Source organism: Lontra canadensis, unplaced genomic scaffold, assembly GCF_010015895.1.
Source record: "Lontra canadensis isolate GAN:19392208 unplaced genomic scaffold, GSC_riverotter_1.0 scaffold88, whole genome shotgun sequence".
In the NCBI taxonomy this organism is placed as follows: domain Eukaryota; kingdom Metazoa; phylum Chordata; class Mammalia; order Carnivora; family Mustelidae; genus Lontra; species Lontra canadensis.
The window spans coordinates 5,133,277-5,146,522 of NW_022631082.1; positions in this window are offsets into that span (position 1 = coordinate 5,133,277).

Genomic DNA, 13,246 nt, shown 5'->3' on the forward strand with positions numbered 1-13,246 from the left:
CCTTTTATTGGGATTTATCTGATGTTCTTTCATGATTACACTTGTGGGGTTTTAGGTTTAGAGAAGGAATATTGCAGAAGTAAGATGACATCTCCATATTATATCAAGGATATATAAATCAATATGATTCATGACAACTGCTGTTGACCTTGATCAATGACTGAAGTAGTGTCTGTCATGTCCCCCACTGTAACGTTACTAGCTCTGCTCCCTTTTGCACAGTGCACTCTTCAGAAAGAAGTCTCTCTGTGCAGTTCATGCCAAGGGGGAGTTATGTTCCCCTTCCTTCGTGGCAGTATAGTTTCATGAATTACTTGGAATTCTTCTGCACAGGACACCAGACTCTTCTTCCCCATTTATTAACCTATTTAATCACTAATTGTATTATCTGGAGTGTAGCTCAATATTGCTTGACCTTGTTGCTCAAATCATTCTCTTTAGCCAATAGGAGCTCTTTCAGTGGGCTCCTTGTAGGTGTGTACTACTAAATGAGATCCTAGGAGCGCCTGGGTGGCTCAGTGGGTTAAAGCCTCTGTCTTCGGCTGGGGTCATGATCCCAGGGTCGTGGGATCAAGCCCCACATTGGGCTCTCTGCTCAGCAGGGAGCCTGCCTCCCCCTCTCTCTCTGCCTTCCTCTCTGCCTACTTGTGATCTCTGTCTGTCAAATAAATAAATAAAATCTTAAAAAAAAAAGAATAAAAATAATCAGTCAATATGTGACCCTTTATCTCTAGCTTCTTTCACTTGGCATATTTTCAAGATTCATCAACGTTGAAACATGTTCTTTGTTCTTTGTTTCTTTTATGGCTGAACAATATTCCATTGTATGGATACAGCATATTTTGTTTATCCATTCATGTGTCCTTAGACATTTGGGTCATTTCCACCTTTGACTACTGTAAATAAGACTGCTATGAACATGGGTGTACAAATACCCATTTGAGTCTTCCCTGAACATGTCCTGAGATAACTCCCACTTGGCCACGGTGTACAATCTATTTAACGTGCTGTCAGATTCGGTTTGCTAGTGTTATTTATCCGCTAGCTCTTGCTCTCCTGGTTACCTACTAGCTCCTGGTTGAGGGTTGCCCCAAAGGGCATTAACAGCTGTGCACGCTGAGAACGAAGGAGACGCTGAAGAAGAGAACAGAAAAATGTGTGTGCCTTCTTGAGGTAGGATTTGCATTGCATGGAAATGTCCCTGGCAGGTCCAGCTGGAATCCAGGGAGGCCAAGGAGATGGAAAGCAGGGCACCAGGAGGTTACACATACAGATACAACATAGACACGTTACACATATCTACCCGTGTGCGCATGTAAATACACAATTCCTCTCTCTGAGGCTGCACGATGTTCCAATCCTACTTTTCTATACATTTGTTTCACTCTCCACTCACATCAGTCACACATGAACAAAATAGAAAGTTTTAAAAATTAGTAAAGGTTGGGGCACCTGGGTGGCTCAGTGGGTTAAGCCTCTGCCTTCGGCTCAGGTCATGATCCCAGGGTCCTGGGATCGAGCCCCGCATCGGGCTCTCTGCTTGGCCAGGATCCTGCTTCCCTTCCTCTCTCTCTGCCTCTCTACCTACTTGTGATCTCTGTCTGTCAAATAAATAAATAAAATTTAAAAAAAAATTAGTAAAGGTTATTAGCTTAATCACAGAACCTGACCGACTCTGGCTAATTTAACCAGAAAAGTTTAAGAACACTTAAGAGTGGGAGCATCTGGATGGTGAGGTCGTTTAAGTGCCTGACTCTTGGTTCCCACTCAGTTCAGGGGCCTGGGATCCTTCCCCACGAGGGGTCACACTCCACTTGGAGTCTGCTTGAGATTCTCTCTCCCTCTCCTGCTGCCCCTCCCACTTCTGTGCACGCGCTCTTTCTCTCTAAAATAAAAATAAATAAGGGGCACTAGGGTGGCTTAGTTGGTTAAGCCTCTGCCTTTGACTCAGGTCATGTCCCAGGGTGCTGGGATCAAGCCCCGAATCCAGCTCCCTGCTCAGTGGGAAGCCTGCTTCTCCCTCTCCCACTCCTTCTGCTTCTGTTCCTTCTCTCGCGGTGTCTCTCTCTGTCAAAAAAATAAATAAAAATCGTTTAAAAAAATAAAAAACATCTTTAAAGATGAAATATTTTAGAGGCGCCTGGGTGGCTCAGTGGGTTAAGCATCTGACTCTTGATTACGGCTCAGGTCATGATCTCAGGGTGGTGAGACGGGGCCCTCCCTGGGATCTGGGCTCGGTGCCCAGGTAGAGCCTGCTCAAGATTTTCTCCCTCCCTCTGCCCCTCCCCTGCCACACTCTCCCTCTCTCGCTCCCTCTCTACAAATAATAATAAAATGAAACAAGATCTTTTTAAAAGAAAAAAAAAAAAAAAGGAACATTTAGGAGCAGCAGCAGGCAAACTAGACAGAAGATCCGGGTGGAGGCCGACCCGCACGCCACTGCCCTGCGCGACAACTGGGAAAGGACCAAGAGCAAGAACCCAGCGCCCTCTCGCTGCAGACCTCGCTGCCCAACCTCATCACCTACTTGATGAAGGCCTTTGACTTCCTCGTGGACGGCCGAGACCCCGAGGAGTTCACGGAGCGGCAGCACGCACAGAACAGGTGTTCCTCTTCCCGCTGGGGATTCCGCCGCGAACTGCGTCACCGAACGGCAGCAAAAGGCCATCTTGTGCGTGTTTGAGGCAGAGTGGGCAGCGACCATCAAATCGATCGCGAAATCATCAACGGTATCCACGAGAGGCTGAAAGCCTGTCACCAGAGGGACGGCGACAGCTGCAGGCAGAGCTGTCCCAGGAGCTGGAGCCGTTCCCCTCGCGTGGCCAAGGCCTCCCGGGACCACGATCACCACTTTGCGACAGAAGCAGCGCATGGTGGCAGAGGGAAAAGCCCCCAGTAAGGCTGCTGATGCCCAAGGCAGCGGCTCCAGCCCTGTGACATGACTACTACCATCACTGAAATAGAGTTAAAACCTGGACCGAAAACAAAAATGAGAAACAAACAAAAAACGAAAAATAAACAAGCAAACAAACCAAAAACAAAACTGGGGAGCGATAGACAAAATATCCATACAGTGGAATATTATTGGGCAGTAAAAATAGTAATAATAATAATTTGCTGTCCTGCGGCGCCTGGGTGACTCAGATGCTTAAGTGTCTGCCTTCCACTCAGGTCGTGATCCCAGGGTCCCAGGATCGAGCCCGGCATCGGGCTCCCTGCCCTGGGGGAAGCCTACTTCTCCCTCTCCCTCTACTGTTCCCCCTGCTTGTGTTCTCTCATTGTCAAAAAAATAAAATCTTAAAACAAACAAACAAAAATCTTGCCGTCCTGACACGGGCTACAACACAGATGAACCTCAAAACAGTTCTGAGTGAAATAAGCCAGACACACAAGCCTTCACACTCTGTATGATTCCATTTATATGAATTGTCTAGAAAAGGCAAATCTATAGAGGTTACTGGTGGCTCGAGGCTGGAGTGACAATGGGAATTACCCAAACGGGCGCAAGGACTCTTCCTGGAGAGATAGAAATGTTCTAACCCTGAATTGCAGCGATGGTTTCACGACTGAGAAAAATTATTTAAAAATCATTGAGGAGACACCTGGGTGACTCAGTTAGTTAAGTGCCTCACTTCAGCTCAGGTCCTGATTTCAGGGTCCTAGGATTGAGCCCTGAAAGGCTTTCTGCTCAGCAGGGAATCTGCTTCCCCCCTCTGCTAACCAACCCCCCCAGCACTCTCTCACTCTCTCTCTCTCAAATAAATAAAATCTCTTTGTTATTGCTGTTGTTTTAAAGAGCTTATTTCTTTATTTCTTTATTTGACAGAGAGATAGCACAAGTAGGCAGAGTGGCAGGCAGAGGAAGAAGAAGAAGCAGGCTCTCAGCTGAATGGGGAGCTCGACATGGGGCTTGATCCCAGGACCCGGGGATCCTGACCTGAGCCGAATGCAGACACTTAACTGACTGAGCCACCCAGGAGTTCCTAATTAAAATCTTTTTAAAAAATCATTGAAATGTACACTTGAAAAAGGATGATTTTGTGATATGTAAAACCCACCTCAATAAACCGGATTCAAGAAACAGTGTTTGGGTACTTAACGAGTTTCCAGGAGAGTGGAAAATAAGGCTCCAGGTCCTAAAGACACAGAACCAGTTCTGAAGAAGATACAGCCATCATGGCCATTGGGCTGAACCAAAACTAATAGTGGACCCTGATCTATTGCCAGACCCACTACCCCAGCAGCCTCAGAAAACTGCATCTTGCTACTACTGTCCATCACGGTTGGCTTCCGTGTGGTCTCTCCTTCCCATCATGGCCTTTGATGCAAAGTCAGGAGCTGGCTGGGGGAGGCAGGAGGAGGTCTGGCAGAAACAGCGCTATGTATCCTTGCTTTCTGATCGCTCTATTAAATGACATGTCCCAGACTCCTGGGCAGGTGGAGTGAGGCCATGGCTGATGGCCATGGACTCCCGGAGTCCACTCCCATCACATGGGGCCTGGCTAATCGAGTGAGCAGAAGAAATATGCCCCTCCTGAGTCAGGCAGTTAAGAGTGGGCATGCTTTCTCGACAGGTACCACTGTCATAAAATCCATGGGTTCCATTAAAAAAAGGGCATTTTTTTATTTTTTTAAAGATTTTATTTATTGGGGTGCCTGCGTGGCTCAGTGGGTTAAGTCTCTGCCCTCAGCTCAGGTCATGATCTCAGGGTCCTGGGATCAAGACCCCCATCGGGCTCTCTGCTCAGCAGGGAGCCTGCTCCCCCCACCCCCGCCTGCCTCTCTGCCTACTTGTGATCTCTCTCTCTGTCAAATAAATAAATAGAATCTTTAAAAAAAAAAAAAAGATTTTATTTATTTATTTATTTATTTGAGAGAGAGAAAGCACATGAGCAGGAGGAAGGGGTAGAGGCAGAGGGAGAAGCAGGCTCCCTGCTGAGACAAGAGCCCGAGGTGGGGCTCGATCCCAGGACCCTGGGATCATGACCTGTGCTGAAGGCAGACAGACGCTTAACCAACTGAGCCACCGAGATGCCTTAACGGGCATTTTTTAAAGCAAGGAGGGCTATTACATATTAAAAGACATTTGAGAGGACCATCTATCACATGATATGTGTAGAGCTTACTTGGATTCTGGTTTAAATGAATTAACCAAAAATAAGACATTTTGGAACAAAACACCTTTAGAAAACCTGACTGTTGATTCAGTGTGAGATATTAAAGAATTACTGTTATTTGCTTGTGTGTGATAATGATATTGTGAGCATGCCTTTTTCAAAGTCCTTATCTATTAGAGAAACATGGGAAATATTGACAGGTAAAATTATAGGATGCCTTGGATTTTCTACTCCCACCTTGGGGCACCTCGGTGGCTCAGTCGGTTGAGGGTCTGCCTTCGCCTCAGATCATGATCCCAGGTCCTAGGATAGAGCCCCACATGGGGCTCTCTGCTCCACCGGGAACCTGCTTCTCCCTCTCCCTCTGCCTGCCGCTCCCCCTTCTTGTTCTCTCACTCCCTCACTCTGTCAAATAAATAAATAAAATCTTTTTTTTTAAATGCATCCCACTTTTTTTTTAAGTTTTTATTTATTTATTTGACAGACAGTGATCACAAGTAGGCAGAGAAGTAGGCAGAAAGAGGGAAGAGGAAGCAGGCTCCCTGAGGAGCAGAGAGCCCGATGTGGGGCTCCATCCCAAGACCCTGGGATCATGACCTGAGCTGAAGGCAGAGGCTTCAACCTACTGAGCAACCTAGGCAGCCCATAAATAAAAACTTTAAAAAAATAATAATAATAAGGGGCACCTGGGTGGTTCAGCGGGTTAAAGCCTCTGTCTTTTGCTCAGGTCATGAGCCCGGGGTTGTGGGATCGAGCCCTGCATCGCTCTCTCTGCTCAGCGGGGAGCCTGCTTCCTCCTCTCTCTCTGTCTGCCTCTCTGCCTACTTGTGATCTCTGTCTGTCAAATAAATAAAAAAAATCTTTAAAAATAATAATAATAAGGGCTCCTGGGTGGCTCAGCAGGTTGAGCCGCTGCCTTTGGCTCAGGTCATGATCTCAGGGTCCTGGGATCGAGCCCCGCATCGGGCTCTCTGCTCAGCGGGGAGCCTGCTTCCTCCTCTCTCTCTGCCTGCCTCTCTGCCTGCTTGTAATCTCTCTCTGTCAAATAAATAAATAAAATATTTAAAAAATAATAATAATAAAATAAAATATTCCTGCCTAGAGGTTCTGTTCCCATCAAGATGGAAAAAGCTCCTTCCATCCTGTCTCTCCCAGGAGTGCCAGAGCAGTTATCGGAAGACTCTGAAAAGTAAATGGATTAAGAGAATATAAACACAAGCCACGAATGGGAGAAACTATTTGCAAAGCACAAATCCAATAAAGGACTTGTATCCAAAATACACAAAATATCAAAGAATTCTAAAAATCCAATGAGGAAAAACAACCAGATTTGAAAATCAGCAAAAGAGCTGAAAAGTCACCATGTAAGGTATACAAACAGCCAACAATCATATGAAAATATGCTCAACGTATACATCATAAGGAAATTGCAAACTAAAACAATAATGAGCTACTACCACATACCTATTCAAATGGCCAAAACCTGAAACACCGACAATATCAGGGTATCTGTGTGGTTCAGTCGGTAGAACGTGCAACACTTGATCTTGGGGTTATAAATTCAAGCTCCAAGTTGGGTGCAGAGATTACTTAAAAAAGTAAAACCATAAAAAAAAAAAAGATCTTGTTGAGATATTCTATACATACATGCATACATAAAATATTTTTTAAAGGGGCACCTGGGGGGTGCCTGGGGGGCTCAGTGTGTTAAAGCCTCTGCCTTCGGCTCAGATCATGATCTCAGGGTGCTGGGATTGAGCCCCACATCGGCCTCTCTGCTCAGTGGGGAGCCTGCTTCCCTCTCTCTCTGCCTGCCTCTCTGCCTACTTGTGATCTCTGTCTGTCAAATAAATAAATAAAATCTTTAAGAAAAAAAAGGGGGGCCACCTGGGTGGCTGTCAGTTAAACATCTGCCTTCAGCTCAGGTCGTGATACCCGTGTCCTTGGATCAAGCCCTGCATCAGGCTCCTGCTCAGCCGAGGGGGGCTTAAACACACACACACACACACACGCACACGCACACACACACTCACACACAGTATCAAATTCTGGCAAGGCTGTGGCACAACAGAAACGCTCATTCATTGGGAATTGGGAATTCAAACTGCTATAACCACTTTGGAAGACAGTTTGGCAGTTTCCTACAGAGCTAAACATAGTCTTACCATACAATCTAGCAATTGCACTCATAAGTATTTCCCAAGTAAGCTGAAAAATTACATCCACCTGCACACAAATGTTTATAGCAGTTTTATTCCCTTTTTTTTTTTTTAGGATTTATTTATTTGAGAGAGAGAGCATGAGTGGGGGGAGGGACAGAGGGAGAGAAGCAGACTCCCTGCAGAGTGTGGAACCCAGTGAGGGGCTGGGCTCAATCTCACCACCCTGAGATCAACACCTGAGCTGATGTCAAAAGTTGGCCACTTGGGTGGCGCCTGGGTGGCTCAGTGGATTAAACCCTCTGCCTTCGGCTCGGGTCATGGTCCCAGGGTCCTGGGATGGAGCCCCGCATTGGGCTCTCTGCTCAACAGGGAGCCTGCTTCCTCCTCTCTCTCTGCCTGCCTTTCTGCCTACTTGTGATCTCTGTCAAATAAATTAAAAAAATCTTTAAAAAAAAAAAGTTGACTGCTTAACAAACTGAGCCACCCGGGCACCCCAAGTTGTTTTTTTTTTAAGATTTTATTTATTTATTTGACAGAGATCACAAGTAGGCAGAGAAGCAGGCAGAGAGAGAGGAGGAAGCAGGCTCCCCGCTGAGCAGAGAGAGCCTGATTCGGGGCTCAATCCTAGGACCCTGGGATCATGACCTGAGCTGAAGGCAGAGGCTTTAACCCACTAAGCCAACCAGGCACCCCCTTTATTTTTTTTAAGTAAATGGTAGCAGTCTGGCTGAGGAAAGAAACCGTAACTCAAAACTGTCATCAAACCAACAACGACTCTGTCATTTTTCCTCTGGTATTTCCAAGCCTAGACTTAAAGGCAGCCCAAAACTCAGAATCACTCACTAGATGAAAACAAAAAGAACTCTTAAAAAACAAAACAAAAACAAAAAACAAAAAAATCTGGTCTGAAGAGCAGGAAAGGAAGAGCTATGGGTCATAGAGATTGGGTGGTACACACGGGACAGATCCAAATAGCACCGCGATGTCCTGGAAAACTGAACTGATACGGAACCATATCCTGGAGAAAGTGGGTTGTGACTTGCAACCCGAACTTGAATTGATTGCCTGGCTGCCTGCCAAAACAAAACAACATTCTTCTTAGGATCTGAAGGAAACCCAGGGCGCTGGGGTAGCTCAGTCGGTTGAGCATCTGCCTTTGGCGGGGGTCATGATCTCGGGGTCCTGGGGTTGAGCCCTGCATCAAGCTCCTTGCTACAGTCTGCTTATCTGCCCCTCCCCTAGCTCCTGCTCTCTCGCTCACTCTCTCAAATAAATACATAAACTCTTTTAAAAAATAAAATAATAAAAATAAAAAATAAACAAAACCCAGGATATCACAATTGAACATTGTGTTATATAGAATATTCAAATTTTCACAAATACAATCCAGAATTACTCAATGTATGAAGAAGTAGGATATTCCCAGCCACTCACAAAGGAAGAGAAAATCATCATATACCAGCCCCAACATAAAGCAGATGTTAGAATCATCAAATACTTAATTTTTTAAAAGATTTTATTTATTGGGGCGCCTGGGTGGCTCAGTGGGTTAAGCCTCTGCCTTCAGCTCAGGTCATGATCTCACGGTCCTGGGATCAAGCCCCGCATCAGGCTCTCTGCTCGGGAGGGAGCCTTCTTCCCCTTCTCTCTCTGCCTGCCTCTCTGCCTACTTGTGATCTCTGTCAAATATATAAATAAAATCTTTTTTAAAAATTAAAAAAAAAGATTTTATTTATATATTTGACAGAGAGAGTGAGCATGAGCAGGGAGAGAGGCAGGGAGAGAGAAAGAGAGAGCCAAACAGAGCCTGATACAGGGCTGATCCCAGGACTCTGAGATCATGACACTTAATGGACTAAGCCACGCAGCGCCCTATCAAATATTATAAACCAGATATTATAACTATGCCCAAGAAGTAAGAGCAAGCACCTTTCAACTAATGGAAATAAAGAAAACCTCAATCGAAAAATAAAGTTGTTAGAAAAAGAACCACACATGGGAAACCTGAGTGGCTCAGTAGGTTAAGCACCTGCCTTGGCTCAGGTTGTTGTCCTGGGGTTCTGGGATCGAGCCCCGAGTCTGCTCCCTTCTCAGAGGGGTATCAACTTCTCCCTCTCCCTCCACCCCCAGCCCCTGCTCATGCTTTCTTTCACCCTCTCCCTCTCTCAAATAAATAAATAAAATCTTAAAAAAAAGAAAGAAAGAAAGAAAGAACCACATGGACGTTTTGGAACTGAAATATACAATAACCAAAATTAATAGTTCACTGGGTGAGCTAAGTAGCAGAATGGAGATCGAAAAGGAAAGAGGCAGTGAACTTGAGGAGAGAGCAAGAGAAATTGTCCGGTCTCTACGCCGGCGCTGTAGCATACTATGAAGAGGTCCAATGCTCCTATCATCAGAATCTCAGAGAAAGAGAAGAACCGTAGTACAGAAAAAGATGTTTGAAGAAGTGCTGGCAGAAAACTCCCCCAGGGGACAAAAGATAGAAGCCTGCTTCAGGACAGAGATTTTTGTCTGTTTTCCTCACGAGCAGACCAACACTTGGCACTCGGCTTCTGTTGGATAGCTAAGACCCGGTGAGGTGCGGGAGCATCTCCAGCAGATCCGGAGTGGGCACCGGAAAGTTGCCTTTTAATGAGTGAGGCTCTGGTGTTCTGGGAGGTTCGAGAACCAATTCAGCTCTTTCTCCTTCTCCCACCCAATTCCATGCCTGTAGCTTCTAGCATCCCACATACCACCTCCTTCTGGAACACCAGCCAGACGCTCCCTCCTCTGCCTGCCTGGGTATACATATGGAACATTATGGTTCTTTCCTGAAGCCCCTAGGGACCCTTTGAAGCCAGAGCGGGTATCTCCAGTGTGTCTCATTTTCTCATTTAACCCTACAGTAGGCACAAGTGCTGTTTTCCCATTTCGTGGATGAGCAAAGAAAGGGTTTCAGGAGGTTCAACCATGGTTTTGGGGTCCCCCATGGGTAAGTGGCAGAGAGAGACCACATTCTGGTCTGAGACCACATCACGTGGCAAGAGTCAAAACAGGGGTGCCTGGGTGGCTCAGTGGGTTAAGCCTCTGCCTTCAGCTCAGGTCATGATCTCAGGTTCCTGGGATCCAGCCCGGTGTTTGGCTCCCTCTCTCTGCCTGCCTCTCTGCCGACTTGTGATCTCTTTCAAATAAAGAAATAAAATCTTTAAAAAAAAAAAAAAAAGTCAAACAAACACTGAACACCTGTTACAGGAAGGCTCTGGTCTAAGCACTGCTCTCCCATGACCGCCTTTTCTTCTCCCAGCAACTCTTTGAGATGGGGACTGTTTTCTTCCCATTTTGTAAGTGAGAAGACAGAAGTGCTAAAAGTGTGTGTATCTTCCCAGAGTCCCTGATAACGAAGTTCCTCTTTTGATCCCGAACTCTATTGGTTCAGAAATCTGGACATATATTTTTTAAATTCTTGTTTTTCTTTGAATGTCACTATGATGAAGTCAGGTAGAAAAATAAGTCATTCTTGGGACGCCTGGGTGGCTCAGTTGGTTAAGAATCTGCCTTTGGCTCAGGTCATGATCCCAGAGGTCCTAGGATCAAGCCCTACATAGGGCTCCCTGCCAGCGGGAGTCTGCTTCCTCCTCTGCCCCTTCCCCCACCCATGCACATTCTCTCTGTCTCTCTCTCTCTCTCTCTCTCTCTCGCTTTCTCCAATAAATAAACTTTAAAAAATCTTTTAAAAAAGAGGTAGTTCAAAGGACAAAGGTCTCAAGGGGCATCTCGGCTGGTCTCAGGGTTGTGAGTTGAAACCCTGCCTTGGGCTTCATGCTGGAAGCAGAGCTTATTTAAAAAGTAAAATAAGTAGAATAGAATAGAATAGAATAGAGTAGAGTAGAATAGAATAAGCAGAGGACAAAGATCTGGAAAAAATATCCATCATATTTAATGGGTGTTATCCCAGGGGCAAGGGCAATGAGGAGTTACTGTCCCTTCGAGTATTATTATTATTATTTTGAATGCTACATGAGGACACCCTAGCAAAGAGATTCCCCAAACACCTGGCATATAGAAAAGAAAATGTGATGCCCCCCCCCATCTCAAGCTCCCACCCGCTTCCCCTCTCCAGGAACCAGAACTATCTACAGTTTGCTTTCACGTACCCTGTCCCCGTTTCCCCCATGTTTGTGGACACGCCAGTGGTCTCGGACAAAACCATAACTTAAGGTTTTGTTTTCCTGTGTGTACAGACTTCCTCTTTCTAAACCAAACATTTCTTAACGTTTAACTTTTTTTTTTTTTTCCTTTTTGGTACAAGCACACTATACTTTTGTAATCAGAAAGAAGAAAAGGCAGAGTCCTGTTCGGGGCAGAGAGCCATCCACCATCTTCGAAATTTCCAAATGTAAAAATATCAAAATTTCAAACTGTAAAGAGATGAGGTCACGTGGGGTGGCCTAGGGCTCGGGATCTGGTGCAGGTACCTCACACACACTTTCCTGATACTCGCCTGTGAGCTTTCTGGAACACAGGGTTAATGATTAACGGCGCGTTTCTGCTGCCAGAACACAGGCCACCCTGCCCAGGACTGGAGCAGAGGACTGTCCTCCCACAGGGCCACGCATTAGGAAAAGCAACATAAACCAAGGGGATATGATCATAGAAGCAGCTACATGCTCCTTGGAAGGCTACTGTTCGCTTTGTATCCTCTAAGTCAGCACAATCCCATAAAATTATAAGACAAACTGCATATGAAATTTTACATTTTCTAGTTGTCGCATGAATGGGGCAAAAAGAAACTGGTGAGGTGCGCCTGGGTGGCTCAGGGGGTTAAGCGTCTGATTTCCACTTAGGTCAGGATCTCAGGGTCCTGGGATCAAGCCCAGCATCTAGCTCTGCACTCCGTGGGGCGTCTGCTTCTCCCTTTCCCTCTGCCCCTCCCTTCCCTCCCTATGCTCTCCCTCTCTCTCTGTGTCTCAAATTAAAAAAAGAAACCAGTGAAATTAATTATGATAATTTTATTTAGCCCAGTATATCCAAAATATTATAATTTCGACATGTAATAACATAAAAAAGCCAGTGATGTGTTATTTTACCTAAATTTTCAAAATCCGGGAGCGTTTGACACTGACAGCACATCTGAATTAGGACCTGTCACATTTCAAGAGCTCTAATGCCACATGTGGCCAGTGGCTGGCTTCCCCGTCAGACAGCACAGGTCGACGTGGCTTATCTCTATGAACTCATGGAAACTGCACAACTCTATTCCCATTTCAGAGATGGGAAAACTGAGGCCCAGGAAGTTTAAGCAAGAGTTAGTAATTGACTCAAACCCAGACTGGTTCCGAAGCGTACCTGCCGTGACCTGTACCCTTCCCATCCTCCATTCTAGCTTGACGAGTGGTGTGATCGCAGGCCTGCTTTCGAGTCCTGAGGATGTTGCTTATAAGCGGGGTGCCCTGCGTACTTCGTTTAATCACTCTGAAACTCAGATTCATCATCTGAAAAAGGGACAGTGACACAGAAGCCAGAAGGCAGAGGAATGAATGAATGACCCCAAAGCCCCGAGGACACCCCACACAGCGAGCCCTGGATACACTCCAGGTATTGTAGCCACTGTAATTTTTCCACTTACTGAATTTATTTAAGCAGAGCCCCAAACATGTTACCCAACCTTTGCACATAATGCATTCCTGGAAATGTGTTTGAAGCCGATTTCGCAAAACTCAAACAATAGATTTCTGTGCTGTGAAGAACATTCCGTTTACTAAGGACTAGGCCAAGTATGAAACCCCAAGCTACCTTTCATCTCTTAGGTGTCATGCTCCAAGACGTATTTCCAGGATTTCATATATATTATTTTTAGAAGTAATTGGGTTTATCTTACGGTGTATTTTTTGGTCCCGCTGACAAAAGTGATGGGTGCTTATTGCGACAAAAAAATTCAATAGTTAGGGGTGCCTGGGTAGCTCAGTGGGTTAAAGCCTCTGC